At 37.2% G+C, this 21,801-nt stretch overlaps 1 long non-coding RNA gene across 1 annotated transcript; it reads left to right on the forward strand.

Annotated features, from left to right (window-relative positions):
- The first annotated feature begins 1,344 nt into the window (after positions 1-1,344).
- On the forward strand, positions 1,345-17,498 carry LOC114472268 (uncharacterized). Its single transcript, XR_003675075.1, has 3 exons — positions 1,345-1,476; positions 11,905-11,909; positions 17,487-17,498. It is a non-coding gene; the product is annotated as an uncharacterized LOC114472268 (long non-coding RNA).
- Positions 17,499-21,801: the final 4,303 nt, after the last annotated feature.

Below are 21,801 nucleotides of genomic sequence, written 5' to 3' on the forward strand. Positions count from 1 at the left end.
ATTATCAGTGGCTGCTCGTACCCACATTCAGAATGAAATGTACACAGAGATAACAGAAAACCAAACTGGTAGTTCCTTAACTAAAAGGAAAAATCCTAAGCATTCCGCTAAAGGGTACCCTATTGGTGTTTTTGTGTCACAGCATTGCTTTTTAGTCACCAGCAGCTAGTTCAAGCCTGCTAACTGCAATATTAGGAGGGAGGATAATTAGACTCCTCCCTTCAGCTGTGTCTACTTTTTGGTCTCTCTCTTTCTCTCCAGCAGAGACTACACACACCCTACAATACTCAAGTCATGAAATTAACCTCGTGTCTTTATTGGCCCCAGAATTCAATACTGACTTTAGTGGAACGAGCGATAGCATTTGCTTCGGTTAAAAAATGTTAGCCAAATGGGTCAGAGAGCAGAAAGATATGTCTGAAGAATATCATAGAACAATATTCAACAGCAATAAAAGTAAGTAAGAATCTGTTTTTTTTTTTTTTTTTTTTTTTCTTTACATCTATCACAAGTCACAACGTTGTAACAGAATGGGCTTTTTGGCTTAGAGATGAATTTTGAGGTATTACAAACAAAAATGTACACTGCTTATAATCTGTTATTACTGTCAGGGTGGGTTCTGTGGTGGTAAAAAAAAGTCTTAAATCAAAGTTTTCATCAGTTTTAACATTTGGTTTCATTTATTTTTTTGTGGCCAAGGTTGACCCTGGTGCAAGTGTGGGGTGGCTACTGTGCACAACTAGACAAATCGAAGCAAACAATTATTATGGCCTTTCTGAACTACAAATCAGGGCTGGGTCTGTGCTAGTTGAAGCCACTAAGGTGGCCATTTGAATTCTGCGGGTGGCAATTTTTATTCACTTTTTTACCTGGAGCATTAAATGAAATAACTCGAGTTCTTCATATCGAGCTGAGACTGTGTCTGGCGAATCCTTTCAGAACCAGGGAAGGACATGAACATAATGCGCCCAACATAAGCTGATTGGGCGAAGTGCCTGTCCACCATGATTTGTTTTAGCCAATCACATGGTAACAAATGATTATGTTGTCATCAGCATGTGCCGCAAAGACGCTGCTACAACAATAACAAGGCTCCGTTTTGCCGTCTTTACTGTCCAAAAATGCACAAAGCGCCTCTCGCTGTCGCTCCTTCAAAAAGGAAATGCTGGATTCTTCTAAAACTGAGTTGATAGCAGCTTCAACACGTTCATCCTCCTGTGTCGACATCTTTCTATTTTGATTCTGAGCTATGCTAATAGCGATAGCCCAGCTAGTTCCTCTACCCTCAACTGCGCCTGCGCCAGTTTTGCTTAAGCGTATCTGCCTTCACCACACCTGGATATCCCGCCCTAAATCACAACACTGCCTCGTGATTGGTTCTGACCGTTTCAGTTTGGTTTCAAAAGGCAAAGGCGGATCAGCACAAGATGGATTCTGGTGTTTGTGAACACCAGGAGAATCCATCTTGCAGGCAAGGTTAGTCCACATGTTTCTTCCAGGATAGTGTGCTATCAAAAGTGATGCCTCTTCGACCTGCTCCACCAGAGTAGCACCTACAGCCAGGTTTAACGCTGGATTTGTTTTTATTTGGAATTTTGAGCCAAATATCATTCTTTTTGTTTTCTCTACATTTAGAACAAATTTGTTTGAAATGATCCACTGGACAACTGCCATTAACTCCTTGTCTAAATTTGCCCTGAGTTCATCAGCTGTTGTAGCTGACATGTACACTGTAGAGTCATATGCATACATGGATATTTTTGCTGCCTTGAGTACAGTAGGTAAATCATTTGTGTAAATGGTAAACGCAATGGTCCAAGACAGCTGCCCTGAGGCACTCCGCTGCTCACAGGCCTGAGATCAGAATACTTTCTGCGTCCTGTTTGTTAGATAACTCCTGAACCATTGCAGAGCAGACATTTCAAACCTATAACATTTCAGTTTGCTTAACAAAAGTTTGTGATCAAGAAAATCAAATGCAGCAGTAAATTCCAATATTAGAGCTCCTACCATTCTCTTTTCATCTATATCCATTAACCAGTCGTCTGTCATTTGAACGAGGGCTGTAGCTGTGGAGTGTGCCTCTCTAAGTGCATGATGGTATTATTTAGTGTTCAGATTATTGATATCAAAGTATAGTTTAGTTGTTCAAACATTGCTTTTTCCATTATTTTGCACAAAACCGGCAGTAAACTAATTGGGCAACTGTTTAGTTCTGAGAATGGTTGTTTATTATTCTTTGACAGTGGGATTATTTTTGCTATTTTCCATTTTTGCGGCACTGACCCTGTTTCTAAACTTTTATTTATTTATGGCACATGACTGGGGCAATATAATTTGCTATTAGTTTAATAACTTTTACATCTAATTGATCCACCCCTGGGGGATGATTCTTTACAAGATTTTAGTGAAACTATTACATCCTCTATACTTACATTTTGCAATTCAAATTCACAATGTTTTCCTTTCATAATTGTATTTAATATTAAGCCAATACTATTATTCATAGCGACTTGCGTATCGTTTCTTAAATCACGTTTTCTTTATGAAGTAATTGTTTAAATTATTTGCAATTTCAGTAGGTTCAGTTAGAAACTGACCTTTTCCTTCCAAAAAACTAACCATTGGCTTCTTGTTTTTCCTGATTAATTTAAGCAGGGTACTCCATATTATCCTGCTATCAGTACCGCAAGTTTCCATTTTGTTTTCATAATATAGCTTTTTCTTCTTTCTATTCATTTTTGTCACCAGATTTCTCCATCTCCTATAATTCTGCCAGTCTGATTCATTTCCTGATGATATTCCTGATGATGCTTCCAACTTTGAATGATTTATTTTCTCCATACATTCCTTCAGCTCATTATCTCGCCCTGGTCAGCTTTGTTTTCCAACTGTATGTTTCTGGAGAGATGCATAGTTTTCTACAAGAGACAAGAGTATCTATTCAAACTTCAGTAGTGATATTTCATGATTGTTCTCTGATAAAACATTTAACCAGCTCAGCGTTCTAACCTCACATACAAATGTATCTGAACAAAAGTGTTTGTATGATCATTTATATGGAATCGTAGGAGTTTCTTTGGCTGCAAAGTTCTAGGTTTTTCTTTACACAGTGTGGAATTTTGCGATACAAGAAACGGTTGAAAAACAAAAAGACTATTTTAAACACCTACAGGTATAGTGCAAATGCCTCGAGGGAACAATAACAAAAATGGTGCAAAATCTAAAAGCAATGCAAAACAGTGCAATCAAAAGTTAAAATATTTTTTTTAAAGAACACAATGTGCAAACACAATAGAAATATATACTGTAGAATAGAACAAGAATTAAAATAAACGACGGCAGACGATTATGCAGGTATTACACATTTTATACATTAATATTAAATTAAGATAAAATATGTACAGTGATTGTAAAGGGTGTGTTTCACGTTTATTATACCTTTTGAAATTATTATTTGAAAAAAGAAATACATAAATTGGGAGGGTGCGATTTGGCACCAATCCAGCAGATGACGCCCTAAGCGGCCGCCTGTGTTGCCTGTTCGGAAAGCCGGCCCTGATATGGTCTGTACACAAGGATTTAACGATGTCATCTTTCCATTTCATTATTCTGATTGATTTGTTAATCAGCTGAGTTAGACCACAAGCAGCAGCACATGTCTCAAGTTTAGATTTTTGTGAGCAATCCATAGAGTTCCAGTCAATGTTTAGGTAACCCATGAAATACACCTCATATTTTGTGTCACACGCATGAGCCATTAACAAACTGTTTAGTTTTTTCTGCATATTATGTGGAATATATTTAAAGAATATCATGTAGATTGAAAATTGTAAAGTAAGAATTCTTCTTCACATCACATCACTTGAAACTTATTGACCATTCCCCACCCATTCGTTTTCCTATCTTGTATCCCTCCTCCCTGTTAACTCCCCCCCCCACCCCCCTCACCCTGGTGTAACACTGCCCTCTCTTTTTTACATCCTCCCTTTAATAAAGTATTTACCCTTCCCTAGGGAGGGCTGGTGATGGTCACAATTATGCAATGAAATAAATTCATTTATTTAATTGCAATAATAAAATATGCATTGCTGTTAAAAGATTGCACTTCTTGTAGTGTTAACCTTCAACAGCATGTGCAGACAAGGTGAAAAAAAAAAAAGTAAAGTAAGAATTCTTGACAAATAGTATATATTTAATAAGAGTCTACAATTTGAAAATGTGTTTTTTGCATTGAAATTGATTGGTTTTCTGCTCAATCTATTTGATATAAGTCAACACTTGATAACAATATTTTCCGGTTTTTCCTTGTCTCACATACAAGTTTCTGTTTTTCACACATTGGATGACATGCCTCGCTCCCTCATGGCAACACATCAGCCATCTTCTTGGGCCTTGTCAACAGTCAAAAGGTTTTAATGGAAGTGTGTTGCAGGGACTTGCACATGTCGTCGGCCTTGTCATGAGACACAGGGCGTCAAAGGGAAATGTGAGTGAAGACCTTTGGAAAAGCAGGCCGTTGGCAGCCATCACTGAGAGAGTATCTGTTCAGCTTCTCTCACCCGTCCTTGGCAACATGCAGATGCAAGCTTGACTCGTCTGCATTTCATGGTGAGATATTCACTTTAAGCGTGAGACGGCCCTCAGTGTTTGGTGATTTAACTGCCAAGCTACTGGTTTCACAAAATACATCTATTTAGTTTGGTAAGTTTGTCTGAATGCCACCTATTTGACTACAAAAAACAACATTTATATCCATGTTAAATATAATAAAACTACAATTACAAGAATATATTGTTTGTATCACACTGCAAGTAAATCAATTGATATTTCCCATCTGGTTACACTGTTTTATTAGCCTTCTCTAATGAGCACCCCACTGACAATACTGTCAGTTACATCAATGCAATTAATCTTAACGCACCACCTAATGAAAAATCAGCTGTTTTTTTTTTTTTTTTTTTTTTTATTTTGTATTGAAATGCACATTTATCTTCAACTGTCTGTTTTAAATTTCATATATCTATTTTAAACACCAACTTATAGTGCACATGGGTTTCTGCAGCAGTTTCACTCGGGTAATAATGGGGTACACGCTGATCTTAACACATGAATATATATATATAATCCCCTAAATAGTTTAAATTTAGTTTCACTGACCTGAGTTATCTGCTGTTAATAATAATTCAGATGCTCCTTATTTCCACGTGACACCATGAAACCAAAACCAAGATGTAAGTCAGCATATTGCAGCAATTGGACACTAATTAAAAAGCCATTACATCCCTGAGGACTCCCATATTGGCAGTTGAGACATTGGTCTGGAGTAAGTATCACTGTGGAGAATGCCTTTGGCTTATACTGTATACTGAGGGAAAGGTAAAGGCAATTTACTCAACATGATTACTTATAACTCATGTCCAACCTCTCAGGGGAAGTGGCCACTTTAGTCTCTTGTCCTCCTTTGACCTTTTGATGTGAAAATGGCTGGTATTAAACTTTAGTTGAAATCTGGTTTGTTCCATGTTCATAGCTTGATTCATTTATTAAATAAACTTCCTTTATTCAGCCTGTTTTTTTTTCTTACAGGAAAAATTTACAGTATGTAATTTTGCAATTGATTTATTATGTAATTATGATTTAAATTTGTTTGGATAGAAGATAAAAAAAAACCCCACTGTTAAAGGAGCATAGGGCAGGATTTAAAAAAACAAAAAAAAAACATTAATTTACATTTTTGAATGTTAAACGCTCAGAACCAAAGAGAATGAGCCGCACAAATGTCTCCCTATTGTCTTAAAAAGATTTTGCACTGCTGTTCTGGGTCAGATTTCCCCGTGCAGTTCTGCAGATGTGACGTTAAATGACGGCTTGGAAATAAACCGGAAATATAGAAGAATGAGAAGACGACGGCTTGGAAACTGAAAGAAGACAAGCACAGTAGACTAAACTACTGTTTCGTTCCACTGATGTACGCAGAGGCATATGCACAGGTCTTGCAGTAAACAGTCACATGAATGGAGAGTAAATAAATAACTGAATCACAGATGGAGTGCGGATCGGCCCGCATTTTTTCGTCCAAGTCCGACCCGACAGTGAAAAACTCGATTTTTTCTTAAAGACATGAAATATTTACGTTTGTTTTAGTGGTAAGCACTGATTTTATTAACAATCAACTGTTAATGTCAACATCGGATCAGTACACGGGTAACAAGAGAAAGTGAAACACAAACAAGAGACATGCAAGACACCCATCGGAACTATTGACATAACTCATGTGTCAAAGATAAGGATAATCCATGTTATTGTGCAGTAAAAAGAATGTTTCAACGGTGTATTTCTTTAAAATGTTCCTTCTCTGCACCATTCTCCTTACCCTGCAGATTACTGCGCTCACTGTTATACAGCTGCAGCAGTAAAGGAAGCACGCTGACCAAACACGACCACCAGTTCGAATTATCTGTCCGAACCCGACCCGTCAAGTGATATATTTTGCTGTAAACGTGTAAGAATGACTGCCCTCTATGGGTTTAAACCTGTCTATTACAACCAAATTTCGCATTTGGCTGAGAATGTGGTTTGTGATGTTTTGGTAGTTACTTACATTAAAAACCACCACTGTTAGCCCTGCCCTTCCTAAATAAATAGTACCTGCAATCTGTGGCAAGTGGGTTGGATTGAGAGAATTGTTAATAGAGAGCTACAATAGTATTGAGTAGGTAGTTAGTATAGCATAGATTGTTCTTTTATGTTATAGTAAAGACTGAGCGTGTATTTACTGTGAGCCCCACCATTATCCAGACTAGACAGATGTCAGCCAAAAACTATAATAAAAATAGTGTCATTACTAATTAGCAATAAGTAAACATCACTTGTGTCAGGCTTCTTGTTTGTACGAGGAGAACTGTTGTTGTGAGATGAAAAAGCAACAACCACATATTGAACCTTGAAACCATTTGACAAAAAAAAAAAAACAAGGCTGCTGCTATTCACTGAGTGTAGCGAGTATATACGCCAATGTGCTCCTTTGGAGTGCGCGCGGTCCGCAAACGGAGCCAGGCATAATGAGCCCTTCAGTGCCCGCTCACATTGAGGGCAGCAGTAAAAAGGAAAAATGTGCCCACCACAGCGATAGAGCGGAGCGATCGGAACTGATGGACTCTGATACCAGGCCAGATGTTCAGCTGTTCTCTCAGAGCAGGAGTCTGCAAACTGCGTTTCTGGGGCCCTGTTAACCTAAAAATAAATCACACTGTCCAATGACCTTCCTACTTCACCTCCTGCAACATCTACAGACCATCAACTTTCCTGCACCTGTGGCTAACCTTAAGTTTTAAATCCCTGCTAAGATAACTAAACCAACAAAATCACTATTCTGGAAGAAAATAGAGATTTTAATTGTCTGGGAACAGATTAATTTAACTGCCAATGTGCCATTAAATATGCATGCTTTATGTGAGGCAAGAAATGAGCAATTAGCATGTGTTGACTACATGATTGTGCGTTATCAAATTCAAGTTACTTCTTGTAGCCTTTCAAATACATTAACTAAAAAAAATCTTCTTTATATCACATTGTGTTTATGCAAACTGAGATGTGTAAGAATTTGAAGATGCAAGATACTGTTTTATTTCTTGATGTCAATTTATTTAATTTTATTTTAAACTGTTTTTAAGTTGCCATTTACATGATCAATATAAATCTGTAATTAACTGTATAGAATTTAATTCACTGTATTGTCTTCATTGAGAAGGTATTTTTTCGGCTCCATGAGGGCTTTAATCCAGGTGAGATGAGGTTAAATGGTTCCTTTGAGAGTAAAGGTTCCATGGAGTGAAGCAATGCTGATGCTAGGTTATGCTACGGTAAAGTTATTTCAAGTACAGCATTTCTACAAAATAAAAAAAAAAAAACAGAATACATGTTGTTATGCTTTGCTGTTATTTATTTATTTTTTTGTTACGTCTTGCACTAATGTGCTTTCGTCATACCTAACATGAGCATAGCCGGCGTCAGATTGGCTGGAAACAACATGGTTGAAACTGAATTTACTGTAGAGCATGAATTCCTGATGAGTGACACCCCACTTCCCCATAAAGACAACAAATGAACAAACGCCAACGTCCTCAGCACATTTAGCTGTGAACTTCAGGCAATGCCGATGGTTTTAACAGCCTACTGCCTGGATAAACTGGAAAGAGGACACAGAGGCAGCAGCCTCTACTCAAAGTGTGTGTGTGTGTGTGTGTGTGTGTGTGTGTGTGTGTGTGTGTGTGTGTGTGTGTGTGTGTGTGTGTGTGTGTGTGTGTGTGCGTGTGCGTGTGCGCAGGGTAGCCCGATAGACACGCAGTTCTCGCTCATCTATTTGCTGTGACTGCAGCTGTTTTGACAAAGGTGTGTCCAGGAAGCAGGGGAAGGGGTGCAAGTTTCATATAAAAGACTTGTAAAAGCTTTGATGTAAAAGCTTGTAAAAGCTTTGATGTAAAAGCTTGTAAAAGCTTTGATGTAAAAGACAAGCTTTGATGTAAAAGACAAGCTTTGATGTAAAAAACAAGCTTTGATGTAAAATTTCGGTGTTCAAAACGGGACGGGATAAGCAAACGTCTCGTCTCCTTTTTCGGCATGGACAAAAAAAAAAAAAAGGACTAACAACAAAACTTCTGTGAATGCAACCATGTCGTAAATAAACTGAATAAATTAAAAAATATATATATATACTGTATATTTTTAATTTTTTAATTTATTTATTTTTTAATGCGTACATAAATGAGTACAAACATCATAAGCCAGGGGGTTCTTTGAAAACTATTTAATAGAAGTAAATTAAAAACAAAATCTGCAGAGGCAGGTGCTGTGGGCTGTACTGAGGAAGAGAACATCGGAGGGGGGAGGGGCCTCGTCCTTAGACGGAGCCTCGTCCCCTCGAGCAAAACAGCAGGAAAGTGGCTGCTGGCAGGCGATTTATAGATTACTCAAAAATACGTGAACCACTCTGAGCAACACTGGAGGTATGTTTTTCAGGAGGGAATGACACACTAACATGATATAAAACTTGAAAAGGTGATTTTAATTAATTTTCCCATATAAGCGGGACACCTTAGTCATCATCAGAACAGTTGCCCCCCCTGTGAAATTTGTCAGGAGCCGCAACTGGTTCAGAGCCCCTTCCCCCATGCTCTCCACATATCTTTGTGTACATTTAGTATCCATCCTCCATCCACAGTATCAGCTGTGCTCCGGTGATAAACAGTGAATGTGCGCTCCTGCGATGGCTTGGCTGATGGCTGCAGTTACGCTAGCCACCGTGGCGTCACTTTGGAGTCTTATTTCTAGATCCTGTTCTATGCTCCTTTAAATTAAAGTAGGTAATTGCACAGAAAATTACTTCAGTGTTTTTAAACATTAAACATAATTTTTGCATATACGAATACACAAATGCACTTACATGTTAATATATTCAACAATGCAACACGTACCTAATTTCAGCATAACCGAATGACACTTTTATCTTTTGTTATTTACTATAACATTTAGGTTTGTGTATAGAAACCACATCAAACCAAATCATCGTTATTCAAAGAATAAAGAGCTGTTTAATCGCATTTGATGACATCTATCAGAAAATGGTTGAAAACTTGTTGAAACTAAATTCACAACTATGAAATGGAGCAATAATTTTGTCAAATGGTTTAAGCAAATGTCCAGTTTAAAATTAGATTAAAATTATTAAAATTGTGCTCGATTTGAATTAATAATGACGTTTTATTAGATTTTAAACAAAAGGCACTATTTACAGTGAAATATGCTGGGAAGGAAAGCTTTTGGATTTACATCCTGGTGACTGCTCCACTGGCAAATTTAAATCCCTCAAAAAGGTTTTACGTATCAAAAGAAAATAGAACGTTTAATTGATTTTCGTATGTGTGTGGTTGTGTGTGTGGCTGTGATCACATTTTAATCATTCTCAGTTAAATAGTGAGTGCTCAGAACTGTTTGGGAACACATCAGCATTTATTGGGCTGTCTTTTTAGTGAATCATATATACCGAATGATGCAGCATCAAAACCTCCTTCAAAATCAGAAACGCTTACCCAACTTAATGTCCTAATCCTTTCCGCTTCATCAGAGCGGCAGAACTACCACCATGACGGCTCAGCGAGCTTAACCCGTAGAAAGAACGCTCAACCATCCAAGTCTATTTATCAGAAAGATCTCTTTAAAGTCAGTTCTCCCCATCCCGTCGCCCTACTTACAGCCACGTCGCGTTAACGTCCATATATCGTCTCCCTCGTTCACGTCACTACATCGCTGTGCTTCCTCTCTCATTACTGATCGTGGAGCATCATTGCTGTCTGACTAGAATTAATATCACTGAATACTTTGTCATCACATATGAACATCTCCACTCCAGAAACTTGACCATCATTACATAATCCCCCCCTTTATGGAGCCTTGATCGTTTTTGTCTATAGCATAGATGCATTGAAATAATGTCACATTTTTATGGTTATGTAATTGCTCACAAGAGTTGGAAGAGTTGTTCAATACATAGATTTATAAAGTAGATCATGATTAAAAAAAAAAAAAAGTGCCCTTTTTTTCTTCTATCTACATGCACACTCACATTTCTTGACCTACAATGTGACTTTAAAAATATTTAAACCAATATTCCTATGGTAAACACTAGTTTCCTATGTTTTCCACATTGGATGCAGTTTACCCATATTTAAGGGGTTTTAGTGTCTCAATGTTTTTAATTCGCTAAAAAAAAATTATCACGCCCAGCCACATTTCTCCAAAAATCACATACCCATAAAACGGTTTTCTAACCTTCTACTGTACATGACCTACATGGCTAATTTGTGTTCAGATTGATGAAGTACCCTTAGTGGTTACAGATGATGTGAAATTGTGGAAATATATGATTCTGCGTGACAATAAATCATGTTTTATATACAGAAATCTGTAGTCTGCCCCCAAACAGCTAGAGACTTACATCAAATATAAAAGCAATTCTCAGTAGGGAAGGCTACAAAAGCAGAAATAATTTAAGTAATGTATAGACAACAACTGCAGCAAGTTTGGTGATAATAATAAACAACAGGACAAAGATACACATGCTTTTGTTAAAAAAAAAAAAAAGTAGGCAGAGGCCCACTTTGCCACAACTGTGCTAAGTTTTCCAGAAGTTTGGGAACAGGTGTGTAACTGTAATATGTCAGTCAAATTGATTCCAATAGTTATTAGTCTAATTTTTTTACCACTTGATGTTGCATTTTGGCTTGAAATAAACACATATCCATTTTTATTCAGGTTTTTGCTGTGCAATGCTTAATGCTATTTGTGGTTCCACTCTTTGTTGCCGTTATCAGAATGTTTGACACTGCGTTGTGAAGCTCAGAAGCTGTAAAAATTGGTGGTATCAAATACTATGCCCTGGCCAATCAGAGCTGGATAAAGGAGGGACCGGCCACTTCATGCTGATGGCTGGCATGCGTGCACTGTGGTCTTTAGTGCTGAATTTGGGTTAGCTACAGTTTTAGCTGAGTTTCTTAAGATCACGCAGAGGTATAGAATGTGTGGTTTCCTTGATTCTTTACAACATTTAGACCTGTGAGAGTCACAGAAGCGAGAGCTGGCCCCGTGGGCGAGTTCGGTGGGGCTGAAGAGGTTAAGACTCTTATGTCATTGTTTTTTAGTCTTACTCTGTAAACCCGGTCTACTAAATTCTCTGATTCTGTGGCATATCTGGGGATGTTGGCGAGAAAATCAGGAACAAATATCCATGAGAGAAAAAGAGAAACAACACAAAAAAAAGTTAAAGTCATAAAGTAAGCAATTTTGTTTACTTTTGGAAGTGAAAGAATCAACGTTATTTTTTGTTATTGAGTTAAATGATTTTAGATTAAGTTTGGTTTGCCTGTGGGAGGAGTTACAGGTATAGACTAGGAACCCTGAGTGAGCAGAACTGATAAAACTGACAGAAAAACAAACAGAGGATAAATTAGTTATGTTCAGGATTTATAAAATGTAGCCTGGCACCCCAATGCCCTTTTCTTTTGTGTTTGCTCAGATTTTGGTTTACTGTTTTGGGGATTCACTGTAAATATGTTACACCAGCCAAAGAAGAAAAATAAATAGACAAACTTGAGAGCAGAATTCAGTTTAAACTTTTTCTGTGTCCTCCACTGCCGGTCAGGTCATCCTAACGCACTTCAAATAACAGAGTCGGAAGTTTTAAAAGAGTAAACTTTGTGTTTAAAAAGGGTTTGTTTGACAGCAGAGAACCTTCTGTTTTTTGGAGTGTGGAAATCCACACTATTCACACACTCTTGTTATTGGCTACTTAAGCCTCTATTCTGATCGAGTTCGATAAACGATGCTCAAGAAAATGTGTTTATTCCATTGCGTACTTTGGAAACTGCCTACATTCAAATGGCCATAATGTCTTCAAATGTTCTTCGATTTCCATGATTTCCATTGGAAAGCTTAGAAACCACACCTTTAGGAACTGAAAATATCTCAAAACTTCCCCTGGCCGACTTGTTCCTGGTTTTCTCATGCTGTGTCACATAACTATATATGTATATAACTATATTGGCTATTTAGTAAGGTTATTTTCAGCAAAAGTTTTGATGTCCTAATGCAGAAAAAGGTGGACATGTATTTTTCTCAACAGGCTAGCCAGGGAGTTACTTTAAAAGTTAAGTACATTTGTAGCACCATGTACATTTGCAGTAGTTGGTAAACTGAAAAGTTTACCCAATGAACTCATTTAGAAAAGTTGTTTTCCTGAACTTTTCCTTTTTCTGTCCAACACTTCATCAAAACCCTACCAAATATTGAGAAATGGGAGCGATAAAAGAAAAGAATCATTGTCTAAAACGCACGTGCAACTCGTTCTCTTTTTTTTCATTATCTAAACATTGGGTTTCTTTTTCTGATTTTAATCAAGAATGTCAGGCAATGATTCAGTTGAGAAGGTTCAAGAGTCAAAGCAATCAGTGCCGCAGTGGAAAGTAAAACGTAATGATTCCAGATAAAGAGATCCGCATTATTGAGCTATTTCACCTCATCCAGGGATACATATCCTCTGGTAATTGTCCTGTGAAATGTCTAAACATTTACTAGGGTTGTAATTATTGATAATAATTCAGTATTAGTTCTGAATGGGAGTAGAAACTAGGAATGGAAGATATGAACCAAAACTCGTATTTCGATTCTTTCTCTCAAAATGGCGACATGCGATAAAAATCTCAATATTTTTTAACTCAAAGTCTAACCAGAAAGACAATTATGGGTTAAATTTGCTGAATAAAAATGCCACACAGGCACATTTATGAACATAATGTAGCAGTTTTTTCAATCAAAATGACAATTTGTGCTGCTTTTGGTTGCTCCAAATAATCAGGAAAAGTTAAAGATGTCAAAGTAAACCTCTTGTAAACAATGTAACAATGTAAACATTTGTGACTCGAAAAAAAGCTGTGACTGTAAGGGGGCAACAGTTCTAACTGTGCAGTTTTGTAGTAGACAATGAAGCAGAGAAGAAGAGCTCTCCCAAGGAGCCTTTACTCTCCCTTAAAGGGGACATATCATGGTTTTAAATCCTTCCTTTTTACATATAAATCATACAGTTGTGGTCTATATAAAGCAGAACTGCACTGCTTGGGTCTGAATTCCTCATTATTTTAGCTCCACAGGCCCCTTTTCTACCCCTTTTCTGATGTGCTTCTGAGAGCAACTCGTTTTGGTGCGGTCTCTTTAAATGAGACACTTCATACCCCGCCCCCTCTCCAGGTTGCAGAGGTGATACTCAGTTCAACTCCACCCTGCTCGGCCATTTTTGTAGTTTGATAGAGATACGGCTATGTAGCGGCACATAAACTTTTTATTCAGAGGTTATTTACAAAATATCAACAACGGAATACTTGTCCATCCAGCTTTACATGTTCAAGCCAGAGTCGGACCCGGCGGAGCGAGATGAAAATGAAGATGATGAACCTGCAGAACCCTAACAAGTGAGCTAACACAAGCACCGAGCTAACGCTAGCGCCAAGCTAACGTCACAAAATGCATTTTAATACAGTCTTTTCGGAGACAAAAACGGCAAAATGAAATGACTAATGAAAACTATAGACTTAAATTAAATCACGTAGGCCATATCATCAAGGATCTAAAACGAGCACACAGCGCTAACATATGAAGTCTGAAGACGGTGCAACTGCTAAGCAACTGCTAATGCTAACAAAACAATGACAGGGACATCTTATCACACTTTTTAGCGTTATTTACAGCTTACCAAAGTGCTCTGTTCGTCGTCTCCAAAGATAGAAGGAATTGAACCCTCAATCAGACAAAGTCTTTCGGCAAATCCTTCTTTATACTGGTGGAGGTTGCAGAAGCAGTCATCCTTGAAGTGCTTCACGCACACAAAAATGACCTTACCCACTGATGTGGGTACATTTTCGTGAAAAATAAAACTCAACCAGGCACTTTGAAAAGGTTCTGATGCTGGGAGACGGTTTAATGAAGCGTCTGGGTTACTACATCCAACAACCAAACATTTTGATTTCTCCTCTCGTAACTTCGGCATCCTTGAGCTTGGACTACAAAAATGCAGCGAGAAGTAAAAATGGCGGATTGCTCGAAGTGTTGGGCCTGGAGTCGATGTCCTAATTTGGCAGTTCCGCTACAAATACTGAGACATCATTGTTCAAAGAACGTAATAGAGAATCGAAAAATTGAAACAGATTGAAAAATATGACCAAAACAGAATATAAAGATATCAACGGAGCACCTGAACAGACTAATTTGAACTTTTCTGTACTTCTAAACAATCTAAATATACATCAAAATGCATTTAAGGGCTAAAAAAGTGGGTTTAGCATGATATGTCCCCTTTAAACAGTGCGCTGACACGCTCTGGTGGCTGAAGTTAGCAAGTAATTTACATTACATTGCATTTTCCACATATGCACCAAACCATCCAATACTACGACTGTATTACTGTTTTATGTACAGTATGGGCTGCGCATGAATCCTCTACTTCTACCTGCGCTTGCACGTCTTATACACTTTGCTGCAAGGAAGTTTGTGGGTCATGAATGCATAGCATCCTAATGCATCCTATAGCGCTTTTCGCTAATGCTTTGAGAGACTGTCTTCGAGTCATTCATGGCTCGTTGGAGCAGATTTGAGAACAGGCTTGTAACGTCACCCCGGTTAGACCATCAAATCCCTTTCAGATACACTGGAGATTCAAAGCCGGCATCCGATGGAAACATCACAAATAGAGTGGAAGTGAATTATTCAAAGGGGAAACTCGTCAAATTTGTAAATGAAAAGTGTAAAAGAAAACACTTGCACACGTTTCACTGGCATGCACCATTGGGACTGCAGTGTGCATGCATGTGGTAGTATGCCAAACATCTCTTGATGGCTTTAAAAGTTAACATCCTGCATGAACTAAAAGGTTTTTTTCTTACTGTCAAACTCACCCTGCCCAACGCACAGTGTGAGCCGGAGATAGACACCCGCAGATCCACAGAAAACAGGAAGGAGTGGGTCTGAAAATGAATTATTAGATGTTGGCATACATTACATGCTGCTGAAAAAAAAGAAGAAAAAAAATCAGGGTTGGGGTCAAATACGTTTTCAATTCCAGCATTTTTTCCAATTACAATATTTATTTATTTTTTTATCCTTAGAAAGTCAATTTATATTAAATTCTCAATTGCTAAAGTTCAATTACAATTACTGAGTCTGAAATAAATAACCCCATAAAAGTTGTTAGCATCTCTTATGATACCGGGTCCTAAATCAGCTGTAAAATACACTAAAAACTAATATTTTCCATCTTAATTATTTCCTAATTCTTGGTTACCTTGGCTTTCTAGTCAATAAAAATATAGATTTTAATATTTTTGCTGTGGGCATCTGACACTTTTTTGTGTTAATACCTCGCGATTGAATTTCTTTTAAATGGTAAAATGTGGGAAAGCTTGATATGAAACATATTTTAATAATTATTAACTAGTTATGTTTATAACTGTACATAGAACTGTAACATGGTTCAACAGTTCTGCGTAAAAATTATAATTGACAATAGTTTTAGAATTTTCATGGCAATTACAATTAGAAATTATGACCGCAACATATGTTTTTATTATAATTACAATTATGCCATAATTGTAATTAATTATGAATTACAATTATAATTGATCCCAACCCTGGTTCACATATACACAATAATGAAAACAGACAGAATACTAATGCTGTATAACAACCATTGCACCTCAGGCTCCTTTAAACTAAAAATGTCAGGTTATGTCAGGTAATTGCTGAAAACTGAAAATGCTAAATCTTTAACTTTTTTTTTTGGAGACAAGGTAAATGAGATCGGAGGATAATACTGTGATAGGCAACGTAGTAATATATCCGTTTGACTCTGTAAAACACTGAGGAAAACAGAACTCAAGCAATTTCAGTGAACAAACATGCAACCCATCACTTTGACTTCCCATCGGGGTTCAATGTTATTAATACCAGCCAATGATTTAATATGGATCTGTAATGTTCAGTCTGCAGCAAACATTTACTTTCTGAATGTCATGGCCAAATGTCACAGAGGAAATGCATACAACATTCATATTGACCCACTGATAGATGGCCAGTATGTCAACGTAAGAGTCCTGAACGAAGTAAATAATATTTTCATTTGACTTGTTTAAATCACTTTCTTATTGTTCAGAAAGTATAGACCAAGAGAAAATGTCAGACTATTTCCAATATCTGACGTGTGAAAGAGCAGTAATAATACTGCTGTGGCATATACTCAAATGAAAATGCTGGGGGGATTATTACAATGGTAAAAAGACACAAATTGACTGATGATGGGAATGATCACTGGATTACTGTGTAAACGAGGAAACCTGGAGTACAGAGACTGGCCGTGTTAGGCTGACATTTAAAAATGGTCCTAAGGGGAAACCCATCGTCTGTCACAGCGAGACGCCTTGTAGAAAATCTTGGCTCCTTTAATGATTCTTATTCATCTTTACCTACCCGCCAACAATGTCAGAGATCCCTGGCCTGCGTGTACCACTGCACAAGTGCACAAATATACAGAAGTGAAGCATGGTACAAGATAAATTTGATGGTTTTAAGGTAAAATAATGTTTCTCCACCATCTTAGTATGTGCAATATTATTATCTAATACTGCAAAATGCAAAAGAACTTTTCCCTTCTCTTTCTTTTTTCTTCCACTCTCCGACCTGGATCAATTAGAGCACTGTTTCCCAGCCTTTTTTGTCTCATGTACCCCCCGAGGCCTCTCTTCAGATTACGAGAACCCCTTCGTCACTCCAATTTAGTAACCTTTATTGTTTTATTTACATGTTGTTAGTAGCTTGAAAATGTCAACCTGTACGTTTAACGCACACTAAATATCAATTATGTGCATTACAATTATTGTATATTAGAGAATATATTTACCTCAATTTTTAATAATGTGCATAACATGTTAGTAACAATTTAGTAGGATATTAAGCTGTTGGATGAGTAAGTACAGTGTCTGAAATAGGCTTTAAAATGACTCAGCATGTTGGAAATAGATTCATCAATGTTTCCAAGTGCCCCCTACAATGTGTTCAAGTATCCCTAGGGGTAGACGTACCCCTGGTTGGGAACCACTGAATTAGAGGACTATATCGACCATTTCTACACCAGATACTGTACAATGAACATGGCCTCTTCATCCACTTCCAAGCTTGGATAGTCCGGCTTCTCGCCTGACAACAAAAGATCCCGTTCAGACTCTTTTCCCAGTGCAGGTACTACTCCATCCTCATCCCCGAATCCACGCCATCATTCAGAGGTAAGCGACATCCTCATTGCCATCAATCTCAAACTCTCCAGACTCGATGCCAGAATCGCTCTTGTTAAATTATTCCACAAAGAATTCCAAACACTACGTCAAAGCCTCAAGTTCAGTCACGAACAAATAGAAACGCTCAACAAGGAAAACAAAATACTACATCAGACCGTCCAAAATATCAATGGCCAGCTTCCCTCGGTCTAAACCCAGATCACCTCCGTCACTGCCGAAAATAAAGAAATGAAAGAAACAAACCTGGACTTACAAGCACGCAGCATGAGAGATAATTTGTTTTTTTTTCCAGCGTTCATGAACACACCACCGACGACCCGGGGCAAACAGTAAAGGACTTCATGAAACATCAACTAAAACTCCACGCAGACACCGTAAATACATGTTCATAGAATAGGACAAAAGAACATTAACAACTACCGACCCCGCCCGATGATCGCCAAAATCGAACACTTCAAACAGAAAAAACTTGTCAAACGTCAAGGAAAACAGCTAAAAGGAACAAACTAGTGGTTTTCTGTTTTTACATGTTTTAATTTTGCGGTTCGCTTTTTTGTTTTGTTTATTCGGTTTTGTAAAACACACACACACACTTGTATTGTTTGACTTGCAATAAAAAAAAAAAAAGCAAAACCCTCACTTATCACATACCAATTATACATCTGTACTTTACTGTTGTCTTGTTCAATACGATTTCCTTATATACAGTATTGATATTTTTATCAATATATAAAGAACATCAGCCTAAGGAGATGATGGATGGATTATTGTTAATATACACTGTTGTTCTCCTGAGGCTGTTTGATGTCAGACACTGAAAACTCTAAAGTTGGACAAATAAACAGTTTCGTATTTTTTCTGTAATTTTCTGGCTTATAGGTAGTGTAGGCTATCGGAAATTGAAAAATAAATAATTCATAATTATATTATAATTAAGACAAATAATCAAAATATCAATACACCTTTGGGTAGGCACTGCCTACCTTGCCAACCCTGACTGCACGTCACCGGCAATGTGTCGTGACTGTTGTACGTGCAGCAACTTTGTCTTGCTGGGTTTTAAAGGCAAAGGAATTAGTGATGTCCATCACTTTACTTCCATGTCAGGGTCCTCTTTTTCCACTTGACTGTCTTTTCATCACACAGCAAGTCGGGGCACACAGACAAGCAATAGAACCGAGAGGGAAACACACTAGAGGGGAGATTTAGCACGCTAGCAGCATGGCAGCTGAGGATTTCTGAAGACGATACATCACAGAAAACAGGAGACAGAGAAAGGAAGTAAAAAATAAGAAAAAAATGCCAACAGCCATGATTTAAAACTATAACCCCAGCTGTTTTTTCAGGTAATTTGTGTATGCAGAAAGATGGCACAAAATTGGCAAATTCCAATGTTGTTATGAGGGCTACTCCTGTGAAACGGCAAGTTTCAACTTTCTGATTCAACAGAAAAGGAGGAAGAAGAGAAGAGGAAAGTTGGTGTGAGCGGACGGTGGCTCATTACGTCTCCCAACGGAAGATGTTCAAAAGAGTCGTGCTGTGACACCCAACCTAGCTTTCAGTTTTCATCTGGCCTAAAGATATTCGTTTATCAAAGTACATTTGCTGAATCTGAAAAAAAGGAGTGGGCCAGAAGATGAAATGATGAACTCATCAGCTACAGCAAATTACTGTCATAACTGCAAATTTACGTAGGTTGATTGATAAAACAGTTGAGATGTGAGGAGAGAAAAAAAGGGAGAAAAAAATTGAGGCTTTGATTTGCAGCAAAATAATGTTTTGACTGCAACATTCTCATTTTTTTTTAATGAAGCTATGTGGAGACTTAAAACACAACTGTTCAACAACGATGGAGTCCTTCTAATTAAGCCAGCAACCACATGCAAGCTATATAAACTTTATTTTTTTGATAATAGAATAGTACATTGTAAGTTCCCTTTGATCATTAATGAGTTTATTTGAAAATCACACATTCAAATTCATGGCAGATCTCGGCTAACCCTATAATTACAACAAACCAGTGTTTCCTTATTCTTTTGCTCAGAAGATTTTAGCAAATTTAAAACACAACCATTGACAAAGTCTAATATTAACTCTCTTTTCACATGTTTTAACGTTCGATATCAAAGTAATAACTCGCACGATTAAAACAGAAGTTAGGAAAAAAGTTTCCATCTAAATAATTTGTTTTAATTTTTTCTTCTCATTGCTACTAGAAAAGAAAAATGTCAGGCTTGTGCAGAAAACAAATAAATATATAGATTTTTTTAATGTATGTCGGTATCACATTATACTCCAGGAAATACACATAACTCAATTTGAACTATTTATGATAAAATAAGTCAGGCGAAGATGGAAATATTACTCAAAATTGTACTTAAAATTATTCTAGAGATACTTCAGAATGTTATATTTCTAAACGGACCATCCCCTTGCATGTGCACAGTTATCGTTCCAAATTGGAAATGTCTTGGACAGGCGTTTTTCAGAAATCTGGGTGAACCTTAAGAGGTTAAAAACCATTGATGCGTCATTGTATATATATATATATACATATATATATACAAAGTATATGAGCAATAAGGCAGTCCTACATGTAAATGTGAATGTCATTGTACCTATTTAGTGTATTTGGATTTTCATCAAACCCGAAAACCATCAAGTTTTTACATTTTATCAAATGTATCGAGTTTTGAAGCTAATTATTTACAAAATCTCAAAATTGATGAAGCAAATGTTTTATTTGCTCCCTTTGTTTTTTGGTTTTTGTGAAATGAGAAATTCAGTTAATAAAACAACAGAAGCAAACTTTAGTTCCTACTCGTCACAGTGTAGAAGACTGATCAATATACACATATAAATATATTTTCACTTCTGACTCCTTTCCCTAACATCATGCTTGTCGCTGAGTTTCTTTTTCACATCTTGTTTACTTTTCTGTGTTGGTGGCGAAATTTCAAAAAATTTCATCAAGCCTATAGAACAGGCACGTACAGAGGTGTTTGTTTGTATTGTTTTTTCAAACATAATATATATATATATATATATATATATATATATATATATATATATATATATATATATATATATATATATATATATATATACTGTATATTCTTTTTTGCCCCTCATAAATGATATAAAAAATATTCTTTAGAAATAAATAGCGTAACATTTTCTACTCACCAGTGACGTGTCGTAAGCACTAGGGTTAGGTAGGCAGGGCGACGCAAATCAAGACCACCAATGTCAACACCAATGTCAATTTCATGTTTCTGCAGGCACGTGTTAATCTATCACAATCAAGATCGTATAACAGCATTAAAGAAACTTAAACAATTATTCAAGGCAGTGGCCATCCGTACGGTTGCTGTATCAATATACCGACATTCTATCCGTACGCAGCGCCCCAGTTTGGCCAGTTTAGGTCACGTGATTAAGACTAAACCAAACCCTAAAAAATGTTGCGATATTGGGTTATAACTTAATACCTTATATAACCCTAATACGCCACGTACGTGTACTTCGGTAACCGTACCAATAGCACCGGGGGATGTCCATACGGCAACCGTACAGATAGACACTTTCAATATTCAATAGCAGCCTCCATACTCTCCCAACAAGATATAACTTATGACACGGCAGCGCATCCGTTGTTTGTGTTGGAAACACATAAACACGCAGAAAATGACAACAACAACTCAGAACAGCCTCAGTGAGGCGCATCCACAAAGCCAATCCTTCCTTTTGTACCATTCACTGTGAAAAGTACCAACAATTTTCTGACTTTTCCTTTACTGAAGATCTGGTAGCTCAGGTGTTGGTCTCCCATCTTTTAAAAGCTGTCGTTTTTCCTCAAAAGAAAGTTGTGAACATGTCTATCGTTGTCATCATGCCTGTAGTGTTATCC

This window comes from Gouania willdenowi, chromosome 11 (assembly GCF_900634775.1).
Source record: "Gouania willdenowi chromosome 11, fGouWil2.1, whole genome shotgun sequence".
Classification (NCBI taxonomy): Eukaryota; Metazoa; Chordata; class Actinopteri; order Blenniiformes; family Gobiesocidae; genus Gouania; species Gouania willdenowi.